This window comes from Phyllobates terribilis, unplaced genomic scaffold (genome assembly GCF_046119375.1).
Source record: "Phyllobates terribilis strain yellow unplaced genomic scaffold, ASM4611937v1 Scaffold_1__5_contigs__length_1240528914, whole genome shotgun sequence".
NCBI classification, from domain to species: Eukaryota; Metazoa; Chordata; class Amphibia; order Anura; family Dendrobatidae; genus Phyllobates; species Phyllobates terribilis.
Window position 1 is genome coordinate 314278018 of NW_027362761.1, and position 19043 is coordinate 314297060.

Below are 19043 nucleotides of genomic sequence, written 5' to 3' on the forward strand. Positions count from 1 at the left end.
GAAAGGGAAACACAAATAGCAATTATTTAAGAAATATAAAAAAAGTTTAACTGGTCAATATAAAAATGAAAATTACTTTATTGCTTCCATTTTTTGGAACTATAAGACTACAATCTGCCCAAGGCTCACAGCTTGAGGATCCAGGCAAAATGTTCTCACGTAATCTTATAGGCACATAGGTTATTTAACTAACATTACTACATAGATGAAAGCACATATACAAAGACATAAAATAATAGCAATGATACAAATGTACATGATGCATAAACAGAATTAATGTATCACAATTCATAGCCGTTATGCATGATCCAAATTTCTACTTTATGAATGGCCAAGTAAATTGTCACCCTCTAATGATTAGCTCCAAAGACCTTTTCACTAGGGTACTACTTCACCTTTGGAACATGCATGGAGGTAAATTCCATTTTTCTTTTGTGACAGGATGTCAGGGTGACACACAGTGGGTGTGTGAAGCTCAGATGGGAGGCAGCAGGATGTTATGTTTGCAGTCCATGTTTCTGAATCAGATCCGGCTGGACACTCTTTCTCACACGGGTCCTGTCTGCAGATCTACATATGCTTCAGCGCCTCCCTCAGCTGTTTATTTTGGCTTGAAACCACTACAAGATAGAGAGCTTTCCGCTGTATATAAGATGATCTAGTGACATGCCAAAACTTCCCAATACAGATGGCACCAGAAGATATTATAAATCATAACACTGGATAAATATAGTATTAGACAGCTGATTTTTATATTTAAAAAAAAAGGTGTTTTTTTTTTTTCAAAACTACAGTTGCTGATTCTCATTCTTCTTGCTAATGATCTGTCAAGGCAGAAGCAGTGTAATGGACTCCTAAGCACTACATGTTTACTTTCAGATCTAATGTCACACAGATTTTTTTTCCACACATGAAATATGTGAGAAAAAGTTGTGGCATGTTGCTTTACTTGCTGTATGAAGTCAAAAGATATATCACAAAAGATATAGTGGAATGACAAAAAAATAGAAATAAGCAAATCTTTTGAAATTAAAATTCACCAAGGTCGCAGAATTTTTTACCCAAAATTTTATTCAGTACTCCATATGTGCGAAAAAATGTATATAAGACTCAAAGACAGCGAACCTTTTAGAGACCGAGTGCCCAAATTGCAATCCAAAACCCACTTATCGCAAAGTGCCAACACAGCAATTTAACCTGAATACTGAGGTTTTAGTTTACAAAACCAATTCATACATTAGAGTGCTATAGAGTCTATTGCAAAGAGCTTGTAAGCACTGCACTCCAAGGCTAAGATACTAACCACCAATTGCAGTGGAGGTCTGTTCTTGAGAATGGAGAGGATTTTTAATCAAAAGTCAAATTGAAAAGTTGTTTGTTTTTTTTTACAATCTCTTTGCAATTGTAACCCTTTATCATGATGAGAATAACCCTTCAATACACAGAGGGCCAAAGTTAAAAGCTTGTGCAAAGTCGCGGGCCAACCTTATATTTGCTAAAAAAAATGTCTACAATTGAGGAAGTTTTTCCTAATCAAAGCAATTACGTTTTGGAATTATAGTGCAATATGTTATGTAAGAGCAGTAAAAAACATATGGCCCAATGGCCTAATTTAAATATGTTATAACGAAGAATAAAAAACCTTGAATAAAACAGATAAAGTATGATGCAAACAAAAGTGCCCCCCCAAACACAGTATCATACCCCCACAGTGAATTCCTCCACACGCACAGTATGATGACCCTAATGTACCACTCTACCTCAATCCTCCCCCCAACAAAGAATGGTGACCCAATCACAGTATGATTCTCCAACTGTAATCTCCACACAGCTCTCCATACAGTATAATGGGCACAAAAAGTCCTCCATACTGTATAAAGGGCACCACATAGTGCTCCAAACTATACAATGGACCCCATATATTGCTCCATACAGAATGAACACCACACAGTCCTCCCTACTGTATAATGCACCCCCGCGCATGGTGCTCCCGTGCTCCCTACTGTATAATGGGCCCCCCGCGCATGGTGCTCCCTACTGTATAATGGGCCCCCCGCGCATGGTGCTCCCTACTGTACAATGGGCCCCCCCGCATGGTGCTCCCTACTGTACAATGGGCCCCCCCACATGGTGCTCCCTACTGTATAATGGGCCTACATTAAAAAATGAATAAATAATACTAACTACTCACCTCTGCCCGTTCCAACAATGATCTGGTCTCTTCATATTTCACAGTCCTACCTGTGGGCACGTGTGCCATCTCCGCAGCACTGCCGCCACGATCCTCGGCCCGCACGCCATCCCCCCATCATTAGCGCCGCCACCCTCACTCTCCTCAGCAAGCGCGCAGACTGATGGGATGGGAGAGTGGCCGCGGCGCTAGTGATGACGGGGATGAGGAGAGTGGTGGCGGTGGAGGCAGTAGCAGTGCTGAGTGAGCAGATGGAGCTTGTGACCAACGGGAAGGCTCTGCGTGGCCCCTCTGGCACGCATGCCATAGGTTCGCCACCAGTGCTCTAAGGTATCCTAGGACTGTATAACTCTTTTCAAAGGCTTTAATGCAAACACAGCCTCACTAATATCAAAGTGACCTCAACAATACATTTGGCTGTGGATAAATGGATGGTAACTATTCTTCACTGCTGTGCTGTCACACTATCTAATGTTTGTTCAGTGTTTTTTGATTTTCTATCCTCATCTTTCTGGCTAAGCTGTGATGTCTTCAACACAAAAAGGCTGCTGCATTCCCTTCTTTTGCTTTTATGCAAGCTATGAGTATCCTACCTGATTGGCTGTTCTAAACCATGTGATGTGATAAATGCAAGGAATTCCGGGGGAGCTAAGGTTATTTTTACTCCTCTCTGGCTCAAGCAATCTTCTGTGCAATTTGTAAAATAGTGGCAGCAATTTTGGACAACTTGCGCAAATTGAATCGTAAACTGTTTAAATTAACCAGATTCAGTGAATTCCTCAAAAAATCTACACAAATTCACATTGCATCATTTTTCTCATGTCTTCCAAATAATGGAACCCAGCCTCAGTCTTCAGCAATGTATAGACGAAACCTCTTGAAACCAAATAAACATTTTCATGAAATGCAGAACAACTGAAAAGTGTATCATAGCTTGAACATAGTTTTGATAATACAAGTATGTATCACTACACTACACAGCCTGACATGAATGTTAGTCGCGCTGTTTGTACACCTGGCACCCTCACAACACTTTCCGGTCTCTATTTATAAGACATATTGGGGACTGCCACAGACTCCCAGCTGACTTGGCATTCTGCACTGAATCTCCTCTAGTATGTACTTGCCTGTAGATATGGCAGCAGTCTTTTTACACTTTCTGGTTCAGCAGTTACCAAGCTGCTTCTTCTACTACATAGAAATCTGTCCCTAAATCTTTTCTGACTATTCTCTTCTTTCTCCAGTGTTCCAACCTATCTATACACACCATCCACTGCACAGAAGATTTCAGGGTCACTTGTTCACTGGAGTATACATTATGCCTTCTCTTGGTCCTTCATTCTTAGGCCTTGTGCAGACATTAAGTATTTGGTGAGTTTTTTACCTCCGTATTTGTAAAACAAAACCAGGAGTGGGTGATAAATACAGAAGTGGTGACGTGTTTCTACTATACTTTTCCTCTGATTGTTCCACTCCTGCTTGAGGCCTTACAAATACTGAGGTTTAATACTGACCAAATGCTCAACTTGTGAAATTGGTCTTGAACATCCCTGAAACGTACTGTAGCTCCGACCTTCCAGATTCTCCCTTCCAAGGTAACATAGCCACAGTGGCTTCTATCGGTTACATCCTCTGGGAGGTTTCATTATATATATATATATATATATATATATATATATATATATATATATATATATATATATATAATGATGCATATATGCCTGTAAAAAGTATGCTTTAGGCTGTGTGCTCACTATGCGTTTTTCAAGCGTTTTTTGATGCGGAATTTGGTAATAAGTGTCCCATGGTCCCCAATGAAAATCCAAATGTATATATATATATATATATACAGTACAGACCAAAAGTTTGGACACACCTGCTCATTTAAAGATATTTCTGTATTTTCATGACTATGAAAATTGTACATTCACACTGAAGGCATCAAAACTATGAATTAACACATGTGGAATTATATACTTAAAAAAGTGTGAAACAACTGAAAATATGTCTTATATTCTAGGTTCTTCAAAGTAGCCACCTTTTGCTTTGATGACTGCTTTGCACACTCTTGTCATTCTCTTGAAGAGCTTCAAGAGGTAGTCACCGGAAATGGTTTTCACTTCACAGGTGTGCCCTGTCAGGTTTAATAAGTGGGATTTCTTGCCTTATAAATGGGGTTGGGACACAGCTGATAGTCCTACTGAATAGACTGTTAGAATTTGTATTATGGCAAGAAAAAAGCAGCTAAGTAAAGAAAAACGAGTGGCCATCATTACTTTATGAAATGAAGGTCAGTCAGTCCGAAAAATTGGGCAAACTTTGAAAGTGTCCCCAAGTGCAGTTGCAAAAAGAAAAGTGAGCCCTACAAAGAAACTGGCTCACCTGAGGACCGCCCCAGGAAAGGAAGACCAAGAGTCACCTCTGCTTCTGAGGATGGATAAACTTGAGTCACCAGCCTTAGAAATCGCAGGTTAAAAGCAGCTCAGATTAGAGACCAGGTCAATGCCACACAGAGTTCTAGCAGCAGACACATCTCTTCAACAACTGTTAAGAGGAGACTTTGTGCAGCAGGCCTTCATGGTAAAATAGCTGCTAGGAAACCACTGCTAAGGACAGGCAACTAGCAGAAGAGACTTGTTTGGGCTAAAGAACACAAGGAATGGACATTAGACCAGTGGAAATCTGTGCTTTGGTTTGAGGAGTCCAAATTTGAGATTTTTGGTTCCAACCACCGAGTCTTTGTGCGATGCAGAAAAGGTGAACGGATGGACTCTACATGCCTGTTTCCCACTGTGAAGCATGGAAGAGGAGGTGTGATGGTGTTGGGGTGCTTTGCTGGTGACACTGTTGGGGATTTATTCAAAATTGAAGGCATGCTGAACCAGCATGGCTACCACAGTATCTTGCAGCAGCATGTCATTCCACCCGGTTTGCGTTTAGTTGGACCATCATTTATTTTTCAACAGGACAATGACCCCAAACACACCTCCAGGCTGTGTAAGGGCTATTTGACCAAGAGGGAGAGTGATGGGGTGCTACGCAAGATGACCTGGCCTCCACAGTCACCAGACCTGAACCCAATCGAGATGGTTTGGGGTGAGCTGGACCGCAGAGTGAAGGCAAAAGGGCCAACAAGTGCTAAGTATCTCAGGGAACTCATTCAAGATTGTTGGAAGACCATTTCCGGTGACTACCTCTTGAAGCTCATCAAGAGAATGCCAAGAGTGTGCAAAGCAGTCATCAAAGCAAAAGGTGGCTACTTTAAAGAACCTAGAATATAAGACATATTTTCAGTTGTATATAATTCCACATGTGTTAATTCATAGTTTTGATGCCTTCAGTGTAAATGTACAATTTTCATAGTCATGAAAATACAGAAAAATCTTTAAATGAGAAGATGTGTCCAAACTTTTGGTCTGTACTGTATATTACAATGCCGAAGATTTCACTTCTTAGATTATGTTATGGGTCCGGGTGGTGGAACCTCTGTGCCGAGGTGCAAGGAGGGACCCAGAGGGGCGCGACTAAGTATCCACCCGAACCGACGCTGGTCGTACAGCAGCTAACGACACCGTGACCAGGGAGGATCCGAGCTGAGGGACCAGGTGCTACTCGGGGGACGACCTTGTAAGAGAGCAGGTGGCTCCCACGGGTCAGATGGCTGGGACTGACCGGTATGGCGGATGGACACGGCAAGCAGGCGGAAGTCTCTGGTAGCTGACAGGTGGTCACAGTTCGAGAAAGCAGGGCAAGTAGCAGTCTTTAGGTTTACCAGGAAGGTGGTCACAGCAAGTGACTGAAGGGTCTCCAGGCAGGCTGGCAGGAAACAGGCAGGTGCTCCCAGGTGAGCGGGCAGACAGACGAGGCGGGTAACTGGCAGGTAACTGGTGGGCGCTGCCAGGTGAGCGGGCTGACGGACACAGCAGGTAACAGGCGGGTGCTCCCAGGTGAGCGGCCAGACAGACAAGGCAGGTAACTGGTAGGTAACTGGTGGGCACTCCCAGGTGAGCGGTCTGACAGACACGGCAGGCGGATGCTCCCAGGTGAGCGGACAGATAGCCAAGGCAGGTAACAGGCAAGTAACAGGTGAGCGCTCCAGGTGAGCAGGCTGGCAGGCTCGGCAGGTAACGGGCAGATAACAGGCTGGCAGGCAGGACGAGGAGTCAGGCTAGCAGCGGGACCCGAGGACTGAAGCACAGATCAGACACAGTGCAAACAACTTTGCTCGGGCACCTCCATTTTGGAGGAGGTGCCTTATATATGGGAAGTCCTCCGGCGCCCTAAGCACAGTGCCCGGGAAGGAGCGCGCGCCGGCAGCAGCGAGGGAAGGAGCGCTGGAGGACGCCGCGCGCTGAACAGGAAGGTGAGAGGGACGGCGTCTCTGCCTAGCAGGAGGCAAAGACGCCGATGCAACACATTACATGAGCGATATCTATTGTAAATTCTACAATAGATCAGAAACCGGCGAATTCTCTCAATGCACAGTGCAGACCAGACAGTATAGTCCTCCATACAGTATTATGAGCCCCATATATTGCTCCATGCAGAATACTGGTCCCCATATAACGCTCCATGCAGAATACTGATCCCCATATAACACTCCATACAGGATACTGGTCCCCATATAATGCTCCATACTGGATACTGGTCCCCATATAACGCTCTATACAGGATACTGGCCCCCACATAATGCTCCATGCAGGATGTCACCCCCCCTTATAATGCCCCATGCGGCATGTCACCTCTTCCCCCTTATATAATGCCCCAGCAGGATGTCACCTCTTCCCCCCATAAAATGCCCCATGCAGGATGTCACCCCCCATATAATGCCCCATGCAGGATGTCACCTCCCCCCCATATAATGCCCCATGCAGGATGTCACCTCTCCCCCCCCATATAATGCCCCATGCAGGATGTCACCTCTCCCCCCCCCATATAATGCCCCATGCAGGATGTCACCTCTCCCCCCATATAATGCCCCATGCAGGATGTCACTTGTTCCTCCCCCCCATTATAATGCCCCATGCAAGATGTCACCTCTCCCCCCCCATAAAATGCCCCATGCAGGATGTCACCTCTCCCCCCATATAATGCACCATGCAGGATGTCACTTGTTCCTCCCCCCCATAAAATGCCCCATGCAAGATGTCACCTCTCCCCCCCCATAAAATGCCCCATGCAGGATGTCACCTCTCCCCCCATATAATGCACCATGCAAGATGTCACTTGTCCCCCCCCCATATAATGCCTCATGCAGGATGTCACTTGTTCCCCCCCATATAATGCCCCATGCAGGATGTCACTTGCCCCCCCATATAATGCCCCATGCAGGATGTCACTTATTCCCCACCACCATATAATGCCCCATGCAGGATGTCACTTATTCTCCCCCACCATATAATGCCCCATGCAGGATGTCACTTATTCTCCCCCACCATATAATGCCCCATGCAGGATGTCACTTGTTCCCCCCCCCCCCACCACCATATAATGCCCCATGCCTCAATGCATATAAAAAATAAAAAAAAAATCAAATACCTCACTTCTCACCTGCTGCCGCTACTCCGGACCCCTCACTCACGCCTTCCCGCTCTGCACTGCCTGTGATGGCTCAGGAGAGAGCGCGGTGTAAAGCAATCACCGCAGCCTTTGACCTGAGACGTCACAGTGCAGCAGCCGTGGAAGAGAGCGTAGCTGCTGCAGAGGCACGGGGAGAGGTAAGAATTGTGCCGGGGCCCTGAGCAAGCGGGGGAATCTGGCGCTGACACCGGCACCGCACCGCTCACGGGTCCCATAGCACACCGGGGGTGCCCGACGGTGAGTGGGCCCCTCCCCCCCCCCCCCCGCATGCTCAGGGCCCCGGCACTTGCCCGGGTGCTGACGCCGGCCCTGGCTGTCAGGATTCTCTGGTGCCCGGGATTTGTATTCATACGGTCACATGCTGACTAGACATGCATGGTCTCACTTAATAAAAATGAATTGAGCAAGGCTGGACACGTCTAGTCGGAATGTGGCCAGAAGTATATAAATTGTATACTTATGCACACCACTGGCAAGGGAAAATCCTAAAAGTGTGCAGTGCATGCGCTGTGAGAATTCAGAAGCCTGCAGTCACCTAGAGTGACTGCAGACTTTCATATCAAACCTGGACAAGACCTTTGATCATAAAATAGCACTGTGGCACGCCAATCCCAACAGTGTGTAATATGCTCACTGTCAGGATTCAGATTTGCTTGCAGATTCCATCAGTCATCACATGGCCACTTCACTCTTATGCGATATTCATACTTACTGTCACTTGACAACTAGCTTTTCTTCCTGCTTCTCTCAGTTTTTCACTAAACATTGAGAGAATTACGGAGAGCAACTTTTTGTCACATGACTAAGTGTGCAAATCACATGTGTGCTTGGGGAAGGGAGGTGGGGGCCCCAAACTGAATTCTTGCCCCGGGAACCTGAAAGCCTAGATACACCTCTGCTTTTAGGTACACACCTACACACAGGTTCTGAAGGAATAAGGAATTGGGCATTGAGGTTGATGAATTTGAGATCAGGGTTCTATGAAGGACATATCATTACTTCTAGGACTCTTTGTTCTACATGCAGAAGATGGTTCTTAATGACATTGACTTTATGTTTGGACTCATGCTGCTGCAGAACTGTTCCTGCAGACACTCATAATTTTGACAAACAAATTTGCTTCTGTTACAGCTAAATATTTCACATTTCGACTCATCATTCCAGAACACTTGCTACCATTTCCACTACCCCAGTTGCTATATTTTTGTGCATACAGATAGGTCCAGAAATATTTGGACAGTTACACAAGTTTTGGTATTTTAGCTGTTTACCAAAACATATTCAAGATATAGTTATATAATCAATATGTGCTTAAAGTGCAGACTCTCAGCTTTAATTTGAGGGTATTCACATCCTAATTGGAGTAAGGGTTAGGAATTACAGCTCTTTAATAGGTAGCTGCCTCTTTTTAAAGGGACCAAAAGCAATTTAACTGTTATTCCAAAAGCTATTTATTGGACTGCCTGGGCTAATCCCTCATTAATACATCATCAATTAAGCAGGTAAAAGGTCTGGAGATGATTCCAAGTGTGACATTTGCATTCGGAAGCTGTTGTGAACCCACAACATGCAGTGAAAGGAGCTTTCAATGGAAGAAACCCAGACCATCATTAGGCTGAAAAAAAGAAAGAAGAAATCTATCAGAGTGGTAGCAGTGGCCAAATCAACGTGTTTTTTTTTACATTCTGCAAAAAAAAAAAAAAAAAAAAAAAAGACTGAACTGGTGATCTTGTGAACTCAAAAAGGCCTGGACATCCACGGAAGACAACAGTGGTGGATGATCGCAGAATCCTTTTCATGGCGAATAAAAAACATAACATCCACCCAAGTGAGTAGGTGTTTCAGTATCTAAGTCGATCATAAAGAGAAGACTTCATTAGAGCAAATGCAGAGGGTTCACCACAAAGTGCAAACCATTAATCAGCCGTAAAATTAAAAAAGCCAGATTAGACTTTGCCAAAAAAAATCTAAAGAAGCCACTCCAGTTCTGGAATAGCATTCTTTGAAACAGATGAAATGAAGATCAACTTTGTACAAGAATGATGGGAGAAAGTATGGAGAAGGTTTGCATGGATACTAATGGCACTGGGTCACTAGTGTTTATTGATGATGTGACTGAAGACAGAAGCAGACGGATGAATTGTGAAGCGTACAGAGCGACACTTTCTGCTCAGATTCAACCAAATACAACAAAGGTTGATTGTACAGTGCTTCACAGTACAGATGGAAATTAACTCAAAACATACTGCGAACGCAACCCAGGGGTTTTTTATGGCAAAGAAGTGGAATATCCTGCAATGGCTGAGTCAATTACTATATCTCAACCCCATCAAGCGTGTATTTCACATGCTTATGACAATACTTAAGGCAAAAAGACCCACATCATGTAAAAACTGAAGTCAACTACAGTAAACAGGAAAAGCATCACACATTAGGAAATCCAGTGTTTGGTAATATCCATGGCTTCCAGACTTCGGGCAGTCATTGCCTGCAAAGGATTCTCTACAAAGTACTAAAAATGAACATATTATTTATGGTAAAGTTAATTTGTCCAATTACTATTGAGCCCCTGAAATAAGGAGGCTTTGTAGAAAAATTGTTGCAATTCCTAAATGTTTCACAGGATATTTTTGTTCAACCCCTTTAATTAAAACTTAAAGTCTATACTTTAATTATATCTCAGTTGTTTCATTTTAATTAAAAAAAATAGTGGCATGGCGCAGCAGAGCCCAACTCACAAAGATTCTATCACTGTCCAAATATTTCTGGACCTAACTGTAGTTGAGTCACTTGGCATTGTTTCCATGACAAAGGCATGTTTTTGGTCACATTTTTTCCATGAAGACCAGTAGATGGGAGGAGCCAAGTCCCACAGTGTGCTGCCAATTCTGAACTGTTGACACTGCTGGACATCTTCCGATTTCAAAGGGAAGTAAGCATGATGCATCTTTCATCTGAGGCACTGTTTCCTGGCTGACCACTGCATCTACTGTTCTCAATGTTGCCCATTTCTTGATGTACTCAATGCTGAGAAATACCAGAAGATACTTATCCATTATGCATTACCATTAAGGAGGCATCTGATTTGCTCCAAGCTCGTTATGCAGGTACTAAACATACTGCCAAAGGAAAAAAAAAAAAAAAGAGTCCTAGAAGTGATGATATGACACCCATAGAGCCCTGGTCTCAATATAATTGAGACTGTGTGAGATTACATTAACAGGATTTGTGCAAGCTTATATCTACAGAAGATCTGTGGTTAGTTCTCCAAGATGTTTGGAGCAACCTCCCTGCCAAGTAAGTTCCTTAAAAACTTTGTGCAAGAGCATTTAGAAGATTTGATGTTGTTTTGAAGTCAAAGGGTTGTCACAGCAAATATTGATGTATCTGACTGATTTACGTTTCTCTTTTGCTCATTCCCTTTGAAGTTTATTAATTCATAAAAATAAACTATTAACACTTCTATTTTAGCTATCTTTTACTATGCAGCATTTTTCCTACACCTGCCTAAACCTTTTGCACAGTACTGTAAATAGATTTATTCACTTACATTTTAATATGATCTTATTATTTTTATGCAAGTATAGTGGTAGAATGAATATTATATTGATGTTCCAGGATGAATAGGAACACAGTATCCCTTGGCATGTGGTGACTCTATGCCAGGACACGAGAACGTTTGGGCAAAGCTGTTCTCGCCCTCATTAGGTGATATGAAACAAACACAACACACACTGACAAAAACAGTGTGACAGCAATCAGTGCTGATTGAAGATATTGCAAAAAAAATATTAAAATTATATACAAAACCTGTTTTTAAAATGGTTGAGCCACTTAGGTCCCAGGCTCTCTGAATCATACTGACAACAATAATAAATTAATTCAATCAAAAGTCACAATAAACAGGTTTACATGTCCCAGAATTTCAAAGTTATGCATAGAGTTACATCTTCCAAGCAACATTTCGCAGCATTTAACCATCAAAACTTAATTACCTCTTACAAGATGTATGCATGTGTGCCACAAAATTTCCAGGGGCACAGCTATAGCGGGGCCAAAGGTAGCAGTTGTAACTGGGGGCCAAACCCCTTAAGCCACAAGTATTATAAAAATATAGTAGGTAGGGGCCTGTGACAGTTTTTCCATCGGTGTCTAAAAGCTTTAATTATGTCTCTAATCTTGAATTTTATTTCAGTATTTGAGCTATAAATACATTTATTATAAAATAACACTAATAATTGTTCAGACATGGAGCACTCAAATATACAAAAACCTTGAAAAGCAAGTCAAATCCAAAATCATGCTACAAAAATAGTGAAAGCCTATACATTTTAAGAGAGATTTAAAGAATTTAATTTGTCAACCACTAATCCTTAGGATAAGATTCTGATATGTGGAATTGGCCATATTTTCCAGTGGGTGACCTGGTGACAGAGTTTGTGAGCACAGCAATAACATTGCTTTAACTCCTACTTAAACTATAGCCTATAGCCAAACTAGATTGATACATAGAAAAATATTCCAGTATATACACTCCTAATCATTCAGATTGCAACGCTAAGAAGAATAGACATGTTAATGATATGCAAATGATGAAAAAAGGAAACAAATTTTTCAAAACATTTTGATTTATTCAGTATTGAGTATAAGAGCCAAAAATACACACAATTACATGTTATCAGTAAGGTTATTAATTGTCTGAGGAATGCCCTGCCACATAGAATGCACTTGGGCGCACAAATCATCAAAATCCACTGCTGGCAGCTCCATTTGCAATTGCCAACCAGTGACGTCCAAGATGTGTTCGATGGAAGACAAGTCCAGAGAAGCTGCAGGCCATGGTAGCACGCAGGCTGCTCACAGTAACAGAAAAAGGAGAAAAAGAGTAGCATGGCATACATCAAATTTTATTAAGAAGTGATATTTAAAATTACAATATCATATAAATACATAATACACAAATGTGACATGGGAACAAAGTAGGTCGGGTGATATGACATCCTGCTTCATCAGAATAGGCCTCAGTATATACTATGGGAGTAACGGGAGGTGATATGCATCTATAGAATAGCCAAACGGCTTATACCAAGGTATGGGAGTAAATATATTCAAGTGAACAAAGAAGCGGCAACCTTCAAGAGACTTACCACATTGATATAGTGCCCATGAACCGAGGTAGGGTGTCACACATTGCTGTGAAAGTGAAAGGGGCGCGTTCCCATGTCACATTTTAGTATTATGTGTTTATATGATATTGTAATTTTAAATATCACTTCTTAATACAATTTGATGTATGCCATGCTACTCTCCTTCTCCTTTTTCAATTACATAGTTTTGAGTAGGCTTTTTTGGTGGTTAGGATTCGACATTGATCACAGGATACCTATCCCATTTTCCCTACATTATGCGGGTCTCTGTTTTTGTGCTCACAGTAACACTAGAAATATGCAGCCTGTCATTGTGGTGTTGAAAAATGGCTCCTACATTTTGGACAAATGGCAATACCACTGGTTCCACAATCAAAACAATATAATATTGAGCTGTTAGTGAACCTGGAATTATGACCAGAGGGGTCCATATACCATGCATTGGGGTCCATATAACATACATTATGCCACCCCACACCATAGTTCCGGGAGTCCTAGGGACAATTATTCAACACAATGCCAAGCCGTATGTTGCTCATGCTAATGTGAGCAGCCTGTGTGGTCTAAACGTGCTATCATTGCCTGTAACGTCTCCGGAATTTTCTTCCATCAAACAAATCTGGAACTTCATCAGTCGGTAATTGCAAAAAGACCTTCCAGAAGCAGATGTTAATGATTTGCGGGTCCAAGTGTATTCAGCATGACAGAACATTTCTCAGATTACCATTAATAACCTGGCTGATGCCAAGGCGTGTAAGTGCAAGTATTTCTCAATATTGAATAAATTAAGATGTGAGATGTTTTGAAAATGTTGTTTCCATTTTTTATTTGTATATCATTAACACTAGAACTACTGATGGAGTCATTTTGACTCCTTTCGTTTTTTATTTCTCTTCTGTGACTACATTTTTCAGAATTCCGGCTTGAAACTCGGTGACTTTTCCTCAAATATGATGTGAAAAAAGATTTTGTGAGAATAAATAATTTTGGTGAAAAATTTGCGCGTTTTTTTCAAAATTTACCAAGAACTACTGAAGGGAGTCATTTTGACTCCCTACTATATTTTGAGGTCCTTTTGTCACTAAATGTTGCTATAAAGTTTTGTGCATAATTTTTTCACTCTGTCTTATTTACCCTGATGTTCATATAGATGTAGTTCAATTTACATGTCAACTTTTCACATTTTCCTTGTGTTTTACCTGCTTGTATTACTGTGTAATGCTGAACAAAATAGCTTGTTTACTCTAGGCTCTTATCTTATGCTAATGAAGGGTGGTGTTTTTCTAAGGTCCTAGCAGGAGACAGTATTCTGGATAGTAACTTTACTTTCAGTTCAGCTGAAGAGACAAAGAGAACAGACACAGACATACGAGCTCTGAAGACTCATACAGGTATGAATTGTTATGAAATAGTTTAGCTGTCTGTCAACTGATTCAGCCCACCTACTTTTGAAGGTGGCAGAACAGTTATTATTTCTTTTAGTTTTCATTTCATTTCTATTTTTCAGCAGGGAACTATATAGAATTATGGAATTTGTGAGGAATATGGAGAGAAGACGTTTGATAAAGCCTCAGGATATTCTGGCTACTTTGCAATCCATACCGGAGGATGAATCGGAATCCGAATTGCAGGAACATGTATTTGATTCTGACAGTGATGAAGATTTCATTCCTCAGAACATATCAAGTGAATCTGAAGACTCAGAAGGAACAAATCCAGAAGGTAAGTAGTTATGTGTATTTATTTGTTCTTCCACACACTGAGTTAGGGCCTGTGCACACTAGCAGAATTCTGGCTGAATAGCCATCTGGATATTCTTGCCGCAATACAGGCCGTACCTGCCCGCTCATGCCTGAAGCTCCGCTCCGAACCCCGGGCTGGAGCCGCTGTCAGGGACAGAGCAGCGCTTGCTTACGCGCGAGCACGGCTCCGTCCCAGACAGCGGCTCCAGCCCGGGGTTCGGAGCGGAGCTTCAGGTATGAAACTCCGCTCTGTACCTGAGCGGGCAGGTACGGGCCGGATTGTGGTGAGAATATCCGGTCGGATATTCCGCCGCTAATCCAGCCAGTGTGCACGGACCCTTACAAAACAAAAATTCTAAATATTCATCAACTTTATTACAGATATTCCAAGCACATCAACTGGGGATCGGGCTCATGCAGTTATGTTGCCTCGTGACCATCCTCCTGGTCGTGGACAGAAAAAATCAGCAAAACGTCCCAGAAATGAAAGAACAACAGATAACGATGGCGGCGAAGGTAATGCAACAACAAACACCAGAGAAGGCGAATCTGAAGGAATACTAGTTTCAGCGGATGGTATTCAATGGAAACCTGTTGAAATTGGAGAACACTTGCCTGGTAGGCGTGACAGCCAAAATATTCTTCGAGAAGCACCTGGCCCTACAGGATACGCCAGAAGAAATATCATTATCGATAGTCCTTTGAGCGCATGGCGTTTATTTTTTGATTCATATATATTGACACATATAAAGAACTGTACGCTTGCAGAAGCATGCAGGAACAATAATTTACAGTTTACTCTATCTGATGAGGAGCTAGATGCATTCATTGCGATATTCTATGCTCGTGGAATATCTGGCACGAACCGTCACTCGATTAGCAGTATTTGGTGTAATGACTGGGGAATACCGTTTTGCAAAGCGACAATGTCTAGGGACCGCTTTGTTGAAATTATGAGGTTTCTCAGATTTGATGAGAAATCTACTCGATCGGAGAGACTGCAAACGGACAAGTTTGCTCTATTTTCTACTGTGTGGGACAGGTTTATTGAAAATTGTATTGCGTGTTACAAACCTGGCCCATACATAACGGTGGATGAGAAACTTTTCCCAAGCAAAACTAGGTGTCCATTCACGCAGTACATGCCTTCCAAACCAGATAAATATGGCCACAAATATTGGCTAGCTGTTGATAAGAGGAGCAAATATCTGGCAAATGGCTTCCCTTATCTAGGCAAAGATGACACACGCCGTGCTGAGGACCGTTTAGCTGACCATGTGGTAATGAAGTTATTGGACCCGTTTTTGAAAAAAGGTCGCAATGTTACAACGGATAATTATTTAACTTCAGTAAAATTAGCTAAACAGCTAAAAAGCAAAGGAACAACCATCGTGGGAACACTGAACAAGATAAGGCGAGAAGTGCCTAAAGAAATAAAATCCATGAAAGAGGAATTGTACAACACTAAAGTGTTTAGAAATGAAGACAATTTTACACTTACAGTATATCAAGGAAAGCCCAACAAAAATGTTGTCATTTTGAGTTCCGTCCATCCAGATGTTGTTGTTGCGTCTGATTCCGCTAAAAAAACTCCAGAAACGGTAAAGTTTTACAATGAAACAAAATATGGAGTAGATGTAGTGGATCAGATGGCACGAAAATATACCACACGAACATGCACAAGGAGATGGCCTGTTCATGCATTTGAAAATGCCTTAGACTTTGCGGGTATAAATGCATGGATAATATTCAAGGAGATTACCCACCAAAAAATGTCACGCAAGGCATTTTTGCAAACGCTTGTGAGAGAGTTGAGTGGTCCTTATGTCACAGATAGGGAAAAGGGTTCCACGTCCCAAGTTTCTACATGCTCAGAAGTGATGGTTCAAACAAAATTTTGCCAGATCAAAGAAAAGTGCAAGAAAAATAGATCTGTCGGAAATTGTAAGACTTGTGGTAAGTCTTTGTGTGGGCAATGTACTGCCATAAATCAAAGGCAATGCCTAAAATGCGAAACACCAAATGTTTAGAAGGTGAATTCTGCGCCATATTTTCATTTTTATGCTCCTCCACCTACATTTTCTCTGCTTTTTGCTCTTCAGTTGTTGTTTATATGTGTGCACTTGAATAAAAAAAAAATGTTTGAAAAACGTCTATTATAATTATTGTTATTTTCTGTAGAAAAATAAGAAAAGCAGAAAAAAAACAATCAAAAGCATTACTGTTGGATCTCACAATAATAATACATTACAAAAAATATAATTATTAATAAATAACCACAAATGAAACTCTAAAAATAAACGAAAACAAGCAAGGAGTCAAAATGACTCCTTTCAGTAGTTCTAGGCAGGGTCACGAGTCCAGTAGTCCTAGTGTTAACATGTCTATTGATCCGGAGATCATAATTCAATCCAAATGGAGACAAAATTAACCACAGCTCTCAAAGAGATGCAAATTAACACATCAAATATGGCTTTATTGTAGTGTCAGCACAAAGCACCAATATGGACATTGGCCAGCGTTTTGGTCATCTGTGGACCTTGATTACAGCCTTAAAACAAAGTGTATAAACAATCAGAGCATAATATATACAGGTTATGGATTAATGATACTAAATAATTCCACAAATTGTACTTCTTGGTGTTGCAATTTCAATGTTGAGGAGTGCATATGCAGATTGTAGAGCCCGCATGTAGCATGAATGCAGTAAAATTATCTGGACATATTAAGTTTCCCTCCATGCTTTATAAAAGACATTTAATCGGTACTTAAAGGACTTTATTATTTCGCTGAAGCAGCCTTTTACAACCCTACAGGGAAGCATAAGAAGTCAGAACACAAGTACAGTCTGCAACAGACCTGGGCAAGCTGCAGCCCTTGGGCCACACCCAGCGCTCTGGCTGTGCCAGACTGGCCTGTGGACCGAGACAGCCAAAGGGCTGAAATAGTGGCCCATGGGCAGAACCGTGCCCATCCCCTGCCTGCCATCCATTGCCGCCCGCTGTCACTGCTGTCTGCATCCTCAAGATGCAGACAGCGGTGAATACATTGATGGAGGACAAGGCCGCCAGCTCCATCTTCCACCAATCAGCGTGTGAGACAGTAGACGCGATGACATCATCTCATTGCGCTGCTGCTGAGACTCAGTGCAAAGGAGACAGGAGCAGATCCCTGGAGGAACGGGAGTGAGGTGAGTATAGTGTGTCTTTTTTTTTTTACATGTGCTTAAAATATGGCACCAGAGAGATCACGCAGTATTCAATTGTTGACACCACATGTGAAGGATCTGCACCTCGCCACCCTGCCTGACGTCACTATTACATCAGAAGGATCACATGATATGGTCTCCCCCCTTTGCACAATGTGACGTACTGCACACCTCAGGGACACGTAAGGTCAGCTTGGCACAATTTTACAAAGACACCCCCTGTCCACACGGGTCCAGAAAGGCACAGTGAGTGAGAGGAAGTGGCCCACACAGTCACTGACGTGGCACCACACTCGGTCACACCCCTAATGGGCTAGTGAAAGGGACCTCTCAGCCTCAGTGAAACAGAACCTTATCAGCCCGGTAGAACGGCCACCAATTCCTCATTCGATATAAGCCCTGCCCGTTAACGGGAATTATATCGGGCCAGAAACCAGCCCCGGTACCATGGAAAGTTAAGAAAAGAAATGGATATGTGGATTTGTGGATCGAGATAAAAGAGCAGCCCAAGGTTAAATTATATATTTAATAAAAAAAACTGAAGACAGAAAACCTTTTTAAAGGATGGGAGCATTTATGGTGCTGTAGAACCTGGAGATGGATTCAGATGAGACTAAAGATGTCTCCATAGCAAACGCTGAGGTAGTAAGAAGTCATTATGCCGGTCTTGGGTAAATGAAGAACTAGTGGAAAGCACAAGATTAGGAATGAGTGGACCCATGGATGTTACCGTGGAAAAAAAACTCACACCAGTCTGCCGTAGTCCACATGGAGGTCCCACGATGATCCCCGTCTTTGTCTTCCAGTGTATGGAGCCCCGTTCAGAGAATGGGGCTCCACAGACTGGAGCAGCAGCCACTGCCAGGTCTCGCGGAGTACAGCCTGAGAGCCGGAATGATGAGCGGTAACGTCATGAATGATGAGTCAGTAACATCATCGCCTGTGAGACATGACTGTGTGACATATGCAGCCTCGAGAACAAGATAATTTTATACTGTGTCTAGTGTTGAGCGAGTATGTTGTTCCGAGTATGCTCGGGCCGAGCTCCGAGTATTTACAGCTGCTCTGTGATATGTTTGAATCGCTCTCGTGTGCATGATTTGCAACTGTTTGACAGCTTTATTACATGTGAGGAATGTGTAAGAAATAGACATTCCTCACATGTATTAAAACTG

General features: G+C 42.4%; 1 protein-coding gene across 1 annotated transcript in view; it reads right to left on the reverse strand.

The window, feature by feature from the left end:
- The window catches only part of LOC141259257 (somatomedin-B and thrombospondin type-1 domain-containing protein-like), a 69987-nt gene that overhangs the window by 34686 nt on the left and 16258 nt on the right, over nt 1–19043 (reverse strand). The gene's annotated exons all lie outside the window — the stretch shown is intronic.